Here is a 12,845-nt window from a genome sequence, read left to right as displayed (position 1 = left end):
TGTCGGAGTAGATGGTTCTCTTGTTCAAGTGCCATGTTTCTCCTTTGGAGCTCCCTCATGAATGCTTCCTATCTCCTTTGATTTTCTAAAATCTCCTATAAGGTCGGATCCGTGCTGTCGTGATTAAACGGACCGTGTTGGTGGTTTCAGGTGCAGTTGGTGGCATCATTGGCGGCATCACAAGTGGTATTACTGGTGGCATCATCGGTGGCGCTCGGGTCGTGTCCATTTTTCCCAGCCGAATCTGTCGTAGTCGTTCATCTTCCCGATCAATATGTGCTTGGTGTTGGGAGTGCATCCTGACCCGTCGTCGATATTCCTGTGATAGCAATAGTTCATCATTGTCTTCGGTGTCAGATGCGGTCAAACCATCTACCATGTTTCATGGACTCCTTTGACTCGGCTCGATACGTCATTAGATAGTGTTGTGTTCATCCTGACCTAGGTTAACTTCCTCGTCGAACGCTGTCATTCCTGCCGCTGGCGCTAAGATCGCCTCGGGTCGTAGACGGTGGATGCTCTCATGTCGCGAGTTAGTAACCCCTTCTTGCATGTTGTTTCCTTCTACTGTTCAGTTCCTCAAAATCCTAACAGTTCCGGAAGTACTTGCCATCGGGTCGTGTCTGATTTTCTCTCCGAGAGTTGTACCTACGATATCAAAAAAACAACACCTCACACTACAAAACAGAAGGCCTCTTGGGACGGCCAAAAAACGTCCCAAGAGAACAAAAAACCGTCCCAAGAGGTATTAGGAACGGTTTATGTACCGTCCCCTGTTCCACCGTCACTAATACTATTTGGCCATGTTTTTTTTTTGGGACGGACATATTTTAGCCTTGATTTAAATATTTTATGACTATTAGGGATGGTCAGGCCATCACCGTCCCAAATATCCTTTTTTAGGTACGGTCAAAACAACCGTCCCTAGAAGCTACTTGTTTTGTAGTGTCACTTCGAACTGTTTTCGAGAAAGGTTTTAAAACAGAAATGATAAAAGATTGTGTCAGCCTGACTGTACTTGGACAAAAGTACGATTCTCTTATTTTTTGCATGCTGAACTTAGTAAACTAGCTTGCTTGACTACCATGATGCTTTTGTAAACAGATTAATGATCGTTCGCTGTCAGTACTTTTCCACATATTAATCATCATTTGTCTTAACATTCTCTTTGCCATGGAATATTATTTACTCAGCTGTACAGGTAGTCGGAAAAGTAACTTCATCCCAAATCCGGCATAATGAATTTCTTCGTTGAAATTTGATGGAACCACTATTATTAAGCTGTGATCTATTTTAGGCGTAACTTAAAAACGGTTTCGCCCCTTTCTTTGGCTTCCTTAAAGTTCATCGAGGATAATCTTACCTTGGAACTTTTTAGGCTTTTCATTCGACTGGACACTTCTGGCCGCTCAAACTAATGCTTTTCAAATTGAGTTAGAAGTTATTGTTCCTAGCACATAACTCATCGATGTTGAGACGAGTTACTGATGATGATGGTTCGATCCGACAACGTCGTTTTCTCAGATTCAAAGATTTTGATATAAAACATAGCTCATATTCGTTCTCGGTCAGCTAGTGAGATGAAGTTTCTTGTAGCATCAACCAAACATCATATATGTTATTTCGGGAGTTTAGGAATCTTTCTAACAACTCACATAGATTGGAGAGCGTTAAAAATCAACACCTTAATTAGAACAAGAGCTTTAGACTCTAAATCAAGATGACCAAAATCTCTGATCTACACAAAACGAGGGTTTTTCAAGAGTTACAAAACAAACCCGTGAGTTGAGCAAACTCATGGTTGGAAATACAACGTATCTACAAACATAATCTTTAAAACTAACTACAAGAGTTCCTCTTTTGGCTTCAACTATCATCATAGATGATTAAGAGATTTAGATTCTACAATTTTGACCATTTTCAAGGTATCTAAAGATGTTACTCGTCCCCTTAGCACCCCAAAATGTAGTTGTAAGAAGTAAATGAGGAGACACACAAGGACACAAGATATACGTGGTCAGGCATGATTACCTACGTCCACAGGGGTGAAAGGATGATCTTATTACTTTTTTTAAGTTACAAGGATGATAACTCTCAATTTTACTTAGTCTCTCCTTACTCACTTACAAATCACTTGCCTTTCTCTCATCACATGGCTCTATATTTATAGGATGAGATGTTCATACAATGAGATTACAGTGTTAGTCACATTCTATCATTCTTGATGGTCTTGTCGGGTGACTATTGACATATTCTTTTGATACTCCCCTCCCGATTCTATCCTTGTCTGAAGAATAGATTTCCTGATTTATCTCTTCTCAGCTCTAGCTCCCCTTCTCCTAGTGGTGATGATCCCCATATCCGTTAATCCGATATTAGCGCTCTGCCCGATCCGAATATGTCATCTTTTATACCCGAGCCTGTCATGACGTGATCCTTCTGTTCTTACGTGTGCTCTGTCAGTGCATCTAATGCGTTATCCCTTGATTCTGACCCGATAGTTGAATATGGTCTTCACTTTACACGTGCTGTCTTCTCCTCCACATTCGGTAGATGCTCTTTTTTACTGTGCTGGATCGGATAGTGTGATTCGGTGCTTCACCTTGCTCCCTTCTTCAGTAGATCATAGCTCAGGATTGTTCCACCTTCGTCGGCCAATTAATTGCTACTACGTGAAGCTTCAAGGTTGAGGCCCTCTCAGCTTCAAAAATTGACATCCTACACCTAAACTACTTAGTTGTATATAATTTTGCTCAAATGGGTGTTCCATAATTTATCATATTCATTTAGTTGTTTCCTGCAGCGGGCCTGCTTCCAATCTAACACTCGGGTCTTTTGCAGTTTTAATTGCAGAGGATGTTAGTATCCAATTCCTCAATTCCTGCAAATATAACCAGTTTATAAATTATAGGAAGATCAAAGAATGATCTAATTAACAAACTAGCATTTTCAAACAAGACAACTATAAAAAAAAAAAAAAAAAAAATCCAAACAAGACAACTATAGGGGTTTATTTTTGAACATCAATAAATCTGAGGTATTTTGGCCTTCGTCAGACACTAGGAGTTTTATAGATGGGGTGTTTCCGAGTAATATTGGCAGAGCCAAGGGAGGTGTTAAGTTACTTGGTGGACCTGTTAGCTTGGATACTCACTATTGCAGTGATTTGGTAATGTTCAGAGTCAATAAAACTATACAACTTATGAACTCTGTGAGGAAGTTACAAGATCTGCAATCTGAGATTTTACTTCTACGCAACTGTACTGGTGTGTCCAAACTCTACTTTACCATGCGCACCACTGATCCTCGAGTTTTACATGCTGCTGCCAATCACTTTGATCACCATTTGTTTCAGTACTTACAATATTCCACGGTCGCTCCTCCGGAGTTCCATCAGGTTTCAGTATCTTGTAAGCCCCTTATCCAACCTTTGACAAGATACTGTATGGACCGCCCCACCTAGCTGCCAGTTTTCCGCCATTTTTATTTTGCTCATACTTGGGTAGTTCTTTCAGAACCAATTGTCCCTGGTGAAATTCTCTCGGCTGAACTTTCTTGTTATACTCACGCTGTAATCGTCTTTGGTAGTTTTCCATTTTTTGCAGAGAAATTTATTTTGTTTCTTCCAAGTCATCAAGTTTGGCTAGGTTCAGATTCGATGATAGATTTCGTCTCCATGCTTCAGATCTTGTAGTGGGTATCATTACCCCAGTCGGGATGATTGCTTCGATTCCATATGTAAGCATGAAGGGTAAGATACATGTTGCCTCCCTTAGGTTTGTTCGATAGGCCCATAGGACGACGTTGTGTATCTCCTCATACCATTCGTCGTATTTTCCATCCAGCTTGTTCTTCAAGTTTTCTGCTATCGTCTTGTTGGTGATCTTGGCTTGACCATTATTCTGTGGGTAAACGGGTGTAGCTTTACTCTTCCTGATCTGGTAGGTGTTGAACAACATGTCTATGGTTTTTCCTTGTAGTTGTTTCCCGTTATCCGAGACGATAGTTGCTGGAATTCCGAAGGGACAAATAATGTGTTGGAAAGATGAACCGAAATACATCTCTATCCCGAATATGCTCTAATGCTGCAGCTTCAATCCATTTGGTGAAGTATTTCGTTTCAATTATTAAATACTTTTTTTGTCCCGACCCGACATGCAGTGGTCCCATAATGTCGATGCCATATTTAACAAAGGGCCATGGGCTCACCCCCGAGTTCAAGGATACTGATTGAGCATGTATCTTCTTCCCGAACTTTTGGCATTCGTCAAAAATCTTTTCCATGTGCTTCGCATCTTTATTCATATAGGGACAGAAATACCCTTCGTCCCGAACTATGGTTACCTGCGCCACCATAATGAAGCTCATTTAAGATCGAATGTCCCTCCTCTTTGCTCAAACACCTCAGTAGTGGACCCAAATATGATATTTTGTACAAGATGCCTTTTCGTAGCTCAAAACATGCCTCTTTGCTTTTAATTTTATTATCTTGGGGTCTCCCTTTTGGTAGTTCTCCCGACTCGATATATTGGTGAATCGGCTTTCTCCAATCTCCCGCTTCATATCTATCGGCTATAGTAGTAACTGTTTTTACTTCCATAAACCCTTCTTCGGGTATTGATGGATATAATACCCTCCCGATTCATATATCTATGCTCGGGTCTGTTAGCATATATGCGATGTATGCCAGGGAATCCGCGTGACGGTTGTCTCTTCTACAAATATGTCGGAGCTAGATATTGGGAATCTGGTCGACGTAGAACTTCGACAATTTCTAGTATTTCTTAAGTATCGGTTCATGAGCGATATATTCTTCGCTAATTTTCCGAACTACCAACTTTGATTCACTAGTCAGCCTCACTTCCTGAAGTTCCAATTCTATAATTAGCCGTACAGCATGTATTACCGTTTCATATTCGGTGACATTGTTAGCGTTGTGAAGACCAACCCCAATCCCGATCCATATTTGTTTGTTGATCCGTCGGTAAACACTTCCCATCGTGTCAAGCTGCAGGTCTCGAGAAGGTCGGAGGGGTCGTCCATATCTTCTTCTATTCCGGGGATATCCTCTACTTATTCCTCCTTGCCAAGTGAAAAATCAGTGAGGAAATCTTCTACCAGTGTTCTCATTTCATAACGGACATCATACTGTTTAATTGGAGCACTCCACTTGGATATTCGGCCCCATCTAGCTAGTACAGACTCGATAGAAGATTTTGTTAGTACCTGAATTTTGTGGCTGTGAAAGTAAGTTTGTAGTTTCTGTGTTGCAAATAATAACGCGATTATCAATTATTCTACTTTTTTATAATTTTTCTCTGCCGGACTCATTGACTTACTAATGAAGTATATCGATTTTTCCTCATTTACCATATTCTTGACCAATACCGCACTGATAGCACAGGTGGTAGCCCCAAGGTACAGTGTGAGTATTTCCTCGGGTTCGGGTATTTGTAGCAGGGGTAAACTTGTGAGATGCTGTTTAATTTTCTGGAAAGCATCCTCGCATTCTTCGCTCCATTGTTCTCATTTTCGTAAAGTACCAAAGAAGTATTTATACTTGTCTGATGATCGCGAGATAATACTCCCTAGTGATGCCAGACACCCATTTAACTTCTGTACATCCTTGACTATCACTGGCGATCGCATTTCCAATATAGCTAAGACTTTATCAGGATCCGCCTCAATCCCTCGATTCGTGACGATGTATCTCAGAAACTTACCCGAAGTTATCCAGAAGGTGCATTTGGCTGGGTTCACTCTGATTTTGTATTTTCTCATTGTTTGAAAGATGCCCAAAAGGTCTTCGACATGATCGGTTGCAATTTCACTTTTAACTAACATGTTATCTACATACACCTCTATTGTATTGTGGATCTTATCCTCGAACATATATTTCACTAGTCTCTGGTAATTAATGCCAGCGTTCTTCAATCCAAACGGCATTTTGGTGTAACAACAAAGTCCTCTTGGTGTAAAGAAAGATGTATTCTCTTGATCCTCAGGAGCCAAAGGGATTTGGTTATGTCCCGAGTATCCATCCATGAACCATATCTCCTTATATCCCACGATGGATTCTACTAGCTGATCGATATTTGGTAGAGGAAAGCTGTCTTTCGGTCATGCTTTGTTCAAGTCACTAAAGTCGATGCAGATGCGGACTCCTCCGTTCTTCTTAAGTACTATTACCATGTTCGAAATCCATACGGATATTGTGACTTTCATATGATCCTTGGTGATTGTAACTTCTTCAACTCCACTTCTACGGCTTCTTGTAGCTCAGGTGAAATCCTATGCATCTTTTGTCGGACTGGTTTAAACTTTGGGTCAATCCTTAGGTGGTGAAAACAAATATTGGGATCAATGCCTTCCATATCATGCATTTTCAAGGCGAACGCATCCATGTTTTTTTTAGAAAATTATTAATCGATTCTACTCTTCCTCTGATAACAACAACCCGATCTTTACAAGCTTAGGCTCTTTCTCTGTTCCCAAGTTAATTTACCGAGTAGGCTCTACAGCTGTGTAGTTCGACTTTGGATCTCCGACCGGTGTTGTTATATTTGATTACTCTGTGATCTTATCCTCTCCTACTTCATAGGACATAACATCTTTTGAGATTATCTTCTCTTACTCCTGGCAGACTTTGACTTCCTTTGCCTTGTTCTTTTTTTGACGTACTCTTGTTTACATATCTTCTTTTTGCTGGATGTCCACCTGAACACACTATCTAGCGTCTTGTGGGTCTCCTTCAACCTCAACCACACCCTTATATGTCGAGAACCTTAACCTTTGGTGATATGCATAAGCGACTCCTTTTATGCCAGCAATAAGGGTCTCCCGATAATCTCTTCGTATGGTGACACGACATCTAATACACAGAAGGTAGTAAGGGTATCCAAGTAATCGGCTTCATCCGAAACTCTTAGTGTGACTTCCTCTTTTAGTATGGTTATGGTCCCGCTAAAACCATAGATGTTATAAGTCGATGGGATCAACATATCATCCGATAATTGCATCCTCTTGAAGGTGTCGTAGAATAGAACTTCCACAGAGCTCCCAATGTCGACCAAGATCCTCTTTACTTCTCATTCTTCTATCCTTAAAGTAATGACTATCGGATCCCCATGCGCTTGACCATTCATCGGAACATCCCTGGCTGAGAACGTGATCCTTCCTGCACAATTTTATCTTGTGCTCCTTCCTGTATTTCTTCCAATACAATGTAATGTTCTTGCATTTTCTTCATTTCCTTTAGTGTTTGCGACTTCTCTGTAAACAGAGCTATCCAGATAGGATCTGATTTCCCGAGAGAATTCTCAAACCCGAATATTTGTTGGTCCACTGGTACCTTCCCGAATCGGTATATAGTTTTCTCCATCTATCGGTCAAAGATCTCAGAGGTTCCCTGAATCTTCTTGCGAGAGTGAATAACTGTGAATAACTTGTTCGCTCTTGACCTGACCATGTTTTTATGCATATAGGTTTCAAAAATAGTTTCTACCAGGACTCCGTAGTTTCCAATGGATCCTTCGGGTAAAGTGTAGAAACAATTCATCGCTTCTCCTTCCAGACTCGCAGGAAAGAACTTGCACATAACCACGTCGTTGCTCTTCCATTGTAAGAGTGGCATCATATACATCTTGACATGTTCCACAACGTCTCCAGTACCATCGAACCGTGAGGAGAATGTTGGAAGAGTACATTTAGGGGGTAATGGTGCTTGTTCCAACTCTCGAGTAAATGGTGTTTTCTAGGCCTCATTGATTACTTCCGCAAACTTGTCATCTTCGCCATCTCCAAAAAATTTCTTAACTATCTTTTCGAGTTGTTTGAGTTTGGATGCAGTGTTGTGCCGTGTCTCTCGCCTTGTCGAGATATTTGCTCCCCGGACGTTGAGTCTTCGGGAGGACCATATCCCAGTCCCGGGTTGGTGGGTTCAGGCACAAGTCCTCGATGTCGGGTCGCGAAAGTATCCTGGTCGGGTCGTGGTGTGATCGTTTGATGCTCCTCGGCTAGATGATCCTCGCGACCTCGATCCTCAGTGTCGGAGTAGATGGTTCTCTTGTTCAAGTGCCATGTTTCTGCTTTGGAGCTCCCTCATGAATGCTTCCTGTCTCCTTTGGTTTTCTAAAATCTCCTATAAGGTCGGATTCGTGCTGTCGTGATTAGACGGACCGTGTTGGTGGTTTCAGGTGCAGTTGGTGGCATCATTGGCGGCATCGCAAGTGGTATTACTGGTGGCATCATCGGTGGCGCTCGGGTCGTGTCCATTTTTCCCAGCCTAATCTGTCGTAGTCGTTCATCTTCCCGATCAATATGTGCTTGGTGTTGGGAGTGCATCCTGACCCGTCGTCGATATTCCTGTGATAGCAGTAGTTCATCATTGTCTTCGGTGTCAGATGCGGTCAAACCATCTACCATGTTTCCTGGACTCCTTTGACTCGGCTCGATACGTCATTAGATAGTGTTGTGTTCATACCTAGGTTAACTTCCTCGTCGAACGCTGTCATTCCTGCCGCTGGCGCTAAGATCGCCTCGGGTCGTAGACGGTGGATGCTCTCATGTCGCGAGTTAGTAACCCCTTCTTGCATGTTGTTTCCTTCTACTGTTCAGTTCCTCAAAATCCTAACAGTTCCGGAAGTACTTGCCATCGGGTCGCGTCTGATTTTCTCTCCGAGAGTTGTACCTACGATATCAAAAAAACAACACCTCACACTATAAAACAAAAGGCCTCTTGGGACGGCCAAAAAACGTCCCAAAAGGACAAAAAACCGTCCCAAGAGGTATTAGAAACGGTTTATGTACTGTCCCCTGTTCCACCGTCACTAATATTATTTGGCCATTTTTTTTTTTGGGACGGACATATTTTAACCTTGATTTAAATATTTTATGACTATTAGGGATGGTCAGGCCATCACCGTCCCAAATATCCTTCTTTAGGTACGGTCAAAACAGCCGTCCCTAGAAGCTACTTGTTTTGTAGTGTCACGTCGAACTGTTTTCGAGAAAGGTTTTAAAACAGAAATGATAAAAGATTGTGTCAGCCTGACTGTACTTGGACAAAAGTACGATTCTCTTATTTTTTGCATGCTGAACTTAGTAAACTAGCTTGCTTGACTACCATGATGCTTTTGTAAACAGATTAATGATCGTTCGCTGTCAGTACTTTTCCACATATTAATCATCATTTGTCTTAACATTCTCTTTGCCATGTGATATTAATTACTCAGCTGTACAGGTGGTCGGAAAAGTAACTTCATCCCAAATTCGGCATAATGAATTTCTTCGTTGAAATTTGATGGAACCACTATTATTAAGCTGTGATCTATTTTAGGCGTAACTTAAAAACGGTTTCGCCCCTTTCTTTGGCTTCCTTAAAGTTCATCGAGGATAATCTTACCTTGGAACTTTTTAGGCTTTTCATTCGACTGGACACTTCTGGCCGCTCAAACTAATGCTTTTCAAATTGAGTTAGAAGTTATTGTTCCTAGCACACTAACACATCGATGTTGAGACGAGTTACTGATGATGATGGTTCGATCCGACAACGTCGTTTTCTCAGATTCAAAGATTTTGATATAAAACATAGCTCATATTCGTTCTCGGTCAGCTAGTGAGATGAAGTTTCTTGTAGCAGCAACCAAACATCATATATGTTATTTTGGGAGTTTAGGAATCTTTCTAACAACTCACATAGATTGGAGAGCGTTAAAAATCAACACCTTAATTAAAACAAGAGCTTTAGACTCTAAATCAAGATGACCAAAATCTCTGATCCACACAAAACGAGGGTTTTTCAAGAGTTACAAAACAAACCCGTGAGTTGAGCAAACTCATTGTTGGAAATACAACATATCTACAAACATAATCTTTAAAACTAACTACAAGAGTTCCTCTTTTAGCTTCAACTATCATCATAGATGATTAAGAGATTTAGATTCTACAATTTTGACCATTTTCAAGGTATCTAAAGATGTTACTCCTCCCCTTAGCACCCCAAAATGTAGTTGTAAGAAGTAAATGAGGAGACACACAAGGACACAAGATATACGTGGTTAGGCATAATTACCTACGTCCACAGGGGTGAAAGGATGATCTAAGTACTTCTTTTAAGTTACAAGGATGATAGCTCTCAATTTTACTTAGTCTCTCCTTACTCACTTACAAATCACTTGCCTTTCTCTCATCACAAGGCTCTATATTTATAGGATGAGATGTTCATACAATGAGATTACAGTGTTAGTCACATTCTATCATTCTTGATGGTCTTGTCGGGTGACCATTGACATATTCTTTTGATACTCCCCTCCCGATTCTATCCTTGTCTGAAGAATAGATTTCCTGATTTATCTCTTCTCGGCTCGAGCTCCCCTTCTCCTAGTGGTGATGATCCCGATATCCGTTAATCCGATATTAGCGCTCTGCCCGATTCGAATATGTCATCTTTTATACCCGAGCCTGTCATGACGTGACCCTTTTGTTCTTACGTGTGCTCTGTCAGTGCATCTAATGCCTTATCCCTTGATTCTGACCCGATAGTTGAATATGGTCTTCACTTTACACGTGTTGTCTTCTCCTCCACATTCGGTAGATGCTCTTTTTTACTGTGCTGGATCGGATTGTGTGATTCGGTGCTTCACCTTGCTCCCTTCTTCAGTAGATCACAGCTCAGGATTGTTCCACCTTCGTCGGCCAATTAATTGCTACTACGTGAAGCTTCAAGGTTGAGGCCCTCTCAGCTTCAAAAATTGACATCCTAAACCTAAACTACTCAGTTGTATATAATTTTGCTCAAATGGGTGTTCCATAATTTATCATATTCATTTAGTTGTTTCCTGCAGCGGGCCTGCTTCCAATCTAACACTCGGGTCTTTTGCAGTTTTAATTGCAGAGGATGTTAGTATCCAATTCCTCAATTCCTGCAAATATAACCAGTTTATAAATTATAGGAAGATCAAAGAATGATCTAACTAACAAACTAGCATTTTCAAACAAGACAACTATAAAAAAAAAAAAAAAAAATCCAAACAAGACAGTTATAGGGGTTTATTTTTGAACATCAATAAATCTGAGGTATTTTGGCCTTCGTCAGACCCTAGGAGTTTTATAGATGGGGTGTTTCCGAGTAATATTGGTAGAGCCAAGGGAGGTGTTAATTTACTTGGTGGACCTGTTAGCTTGGATACTCACTATTGCAGTGATTTGGTAATGTTCAGAGTCAATAAAACTATACAACTTATGAACTCTGTGAGGAAGTTACAACATCCGCAATCTGAGCTTTTACTTCTACGCAACTGTACTGGTGTGTCCAAACTCTACTTTACCATGCGCACCACTGATCCTCGAGTTTTACATGCTGCTGCCAATCACTTTGATCACCATTTGTTTCAGTACTTACAATATTTAGTCACAGGGGATGGTCCTGGGTTCGGTCCTCTTCAGCGACGGCTAGATACACTACCCATTAAGGATGGCGGGTTGGGAGTTTACACCATGGCAAATACAAGTCTGTATTGTTATCTTGCATCTTGTGTCTAAACTCAGAGCTTACAAGGTACTATATTACATTCTACAGACATTTTTGCTCCCAGCCATCAGTTTACGTCAACCCTCAACAGGTATATGCAATCTTGTGGCCTTACTTCTTTTACTTTCAGCATCAAAGACATTGCCCCACACCCTATGAGATCATTGAAAGTTCGTTACTTTGATGTTGTTAAGAGAGAATTACCTACCAGGTTTGCAATGTCTGCAAGAGATGCATTTCTTTGGCAGAGCAACAAGATGGCTCATGCGATGGATTTTTTAAAGGCGATTCCTATTGCTGGGCTCAATCAAACTATTGGACCGAGACAGTTTAGAGATGTAATCCAATACCGTCTTGGCGTGCCCCTTTTTCCTGAGAATAGTGTGTGCCCATGATGCAATCATAGTATGGATACATTTGGTGATCATGCCATCCATTGGCGAATGAAGTCGGCCTCAAATTCAGACATGATCTGGTTCATGATGTGGCCATGGACATATGCAACAAGGCTGGTGTAGCTGCCAGAAAAGAGGCTTCTTTGGGATTTTTGGCGGATGGTAATGGTTTAAAACCAGCTGACATTCTTGTATACAACTGGGAGAACGGTCAAGACACTTGCCTTGACGTTACAGGGGTTTCGCCCTTCACAGGTGGTGGACTTCGCAACTTTGTTCCGGGACATGCTATTTCTATGGCTATCCATCGCAATTGTGCCAAATACTTGGACACTTGCACATCTCATGGCTACAGTTTTGGGGTTTTAGCCTTTTCTACTTTAGGTGAATTAGAAGATGATTTTATTGTTTTTTTGAACCGGTTGAGAAATTGCTTAACCAATTATGATGCTAATTCTAAGATAGGCAGTTTTCTTTTTCATAGGATAGGTTTAGCTATTCAAAAAGGAGTTGGGGCGCAACTTGTTGCTAGGCTCCCAACCAACCCCATATAAATAAAAATTATAATTAAGAAAATTTCAGTGAAAAAAAATATAATAAAAAAGGAAAAATATCTTCAAATAAAAAAAACAAGACATTAATTAATTATTACGTACGTATACTTGCTAATTTTTCACTAAATTAACATGTATACTTTTTTGATGATTATAAGAGCGCACACTATTACGTTACGTACTTTGCTGCTGCAAGCGCCACGACAAGGAGGGAAAAACCACGTATCTCTACTTCTGCTACCTTTTTGTTTTGTTTTTATGAAGATCTCTTCTTCGTGAATATATATCTGAGAAATCTACTCATGCAAGTATTTCTTTTGCTTGGGGTTGTCATATCTCTGCTACCAAATCGTGCTAGCTAACAAT

This window comes from Papaver somniferum, unplaced genomic scaffold (genome assembly GCF_003573695.1).
Source record: "Papaver somniferum cultivar HN1 unplaced genomic scaffold, ASM357369v1 unplaced-scaffold_10, whole genome shotgun sequence".
Lineage (NCBI taxonomy): Eukaryota > Viridiplantae > Streptophyta > Magnoliopsida > Ranunculales > Papaveraceae > Papaver > Papaver somniferum.
The sequence above is the reverse complement of the archived record's forward strand: the minus strand, read 5'-3'. Positions refer to the sequence as shown.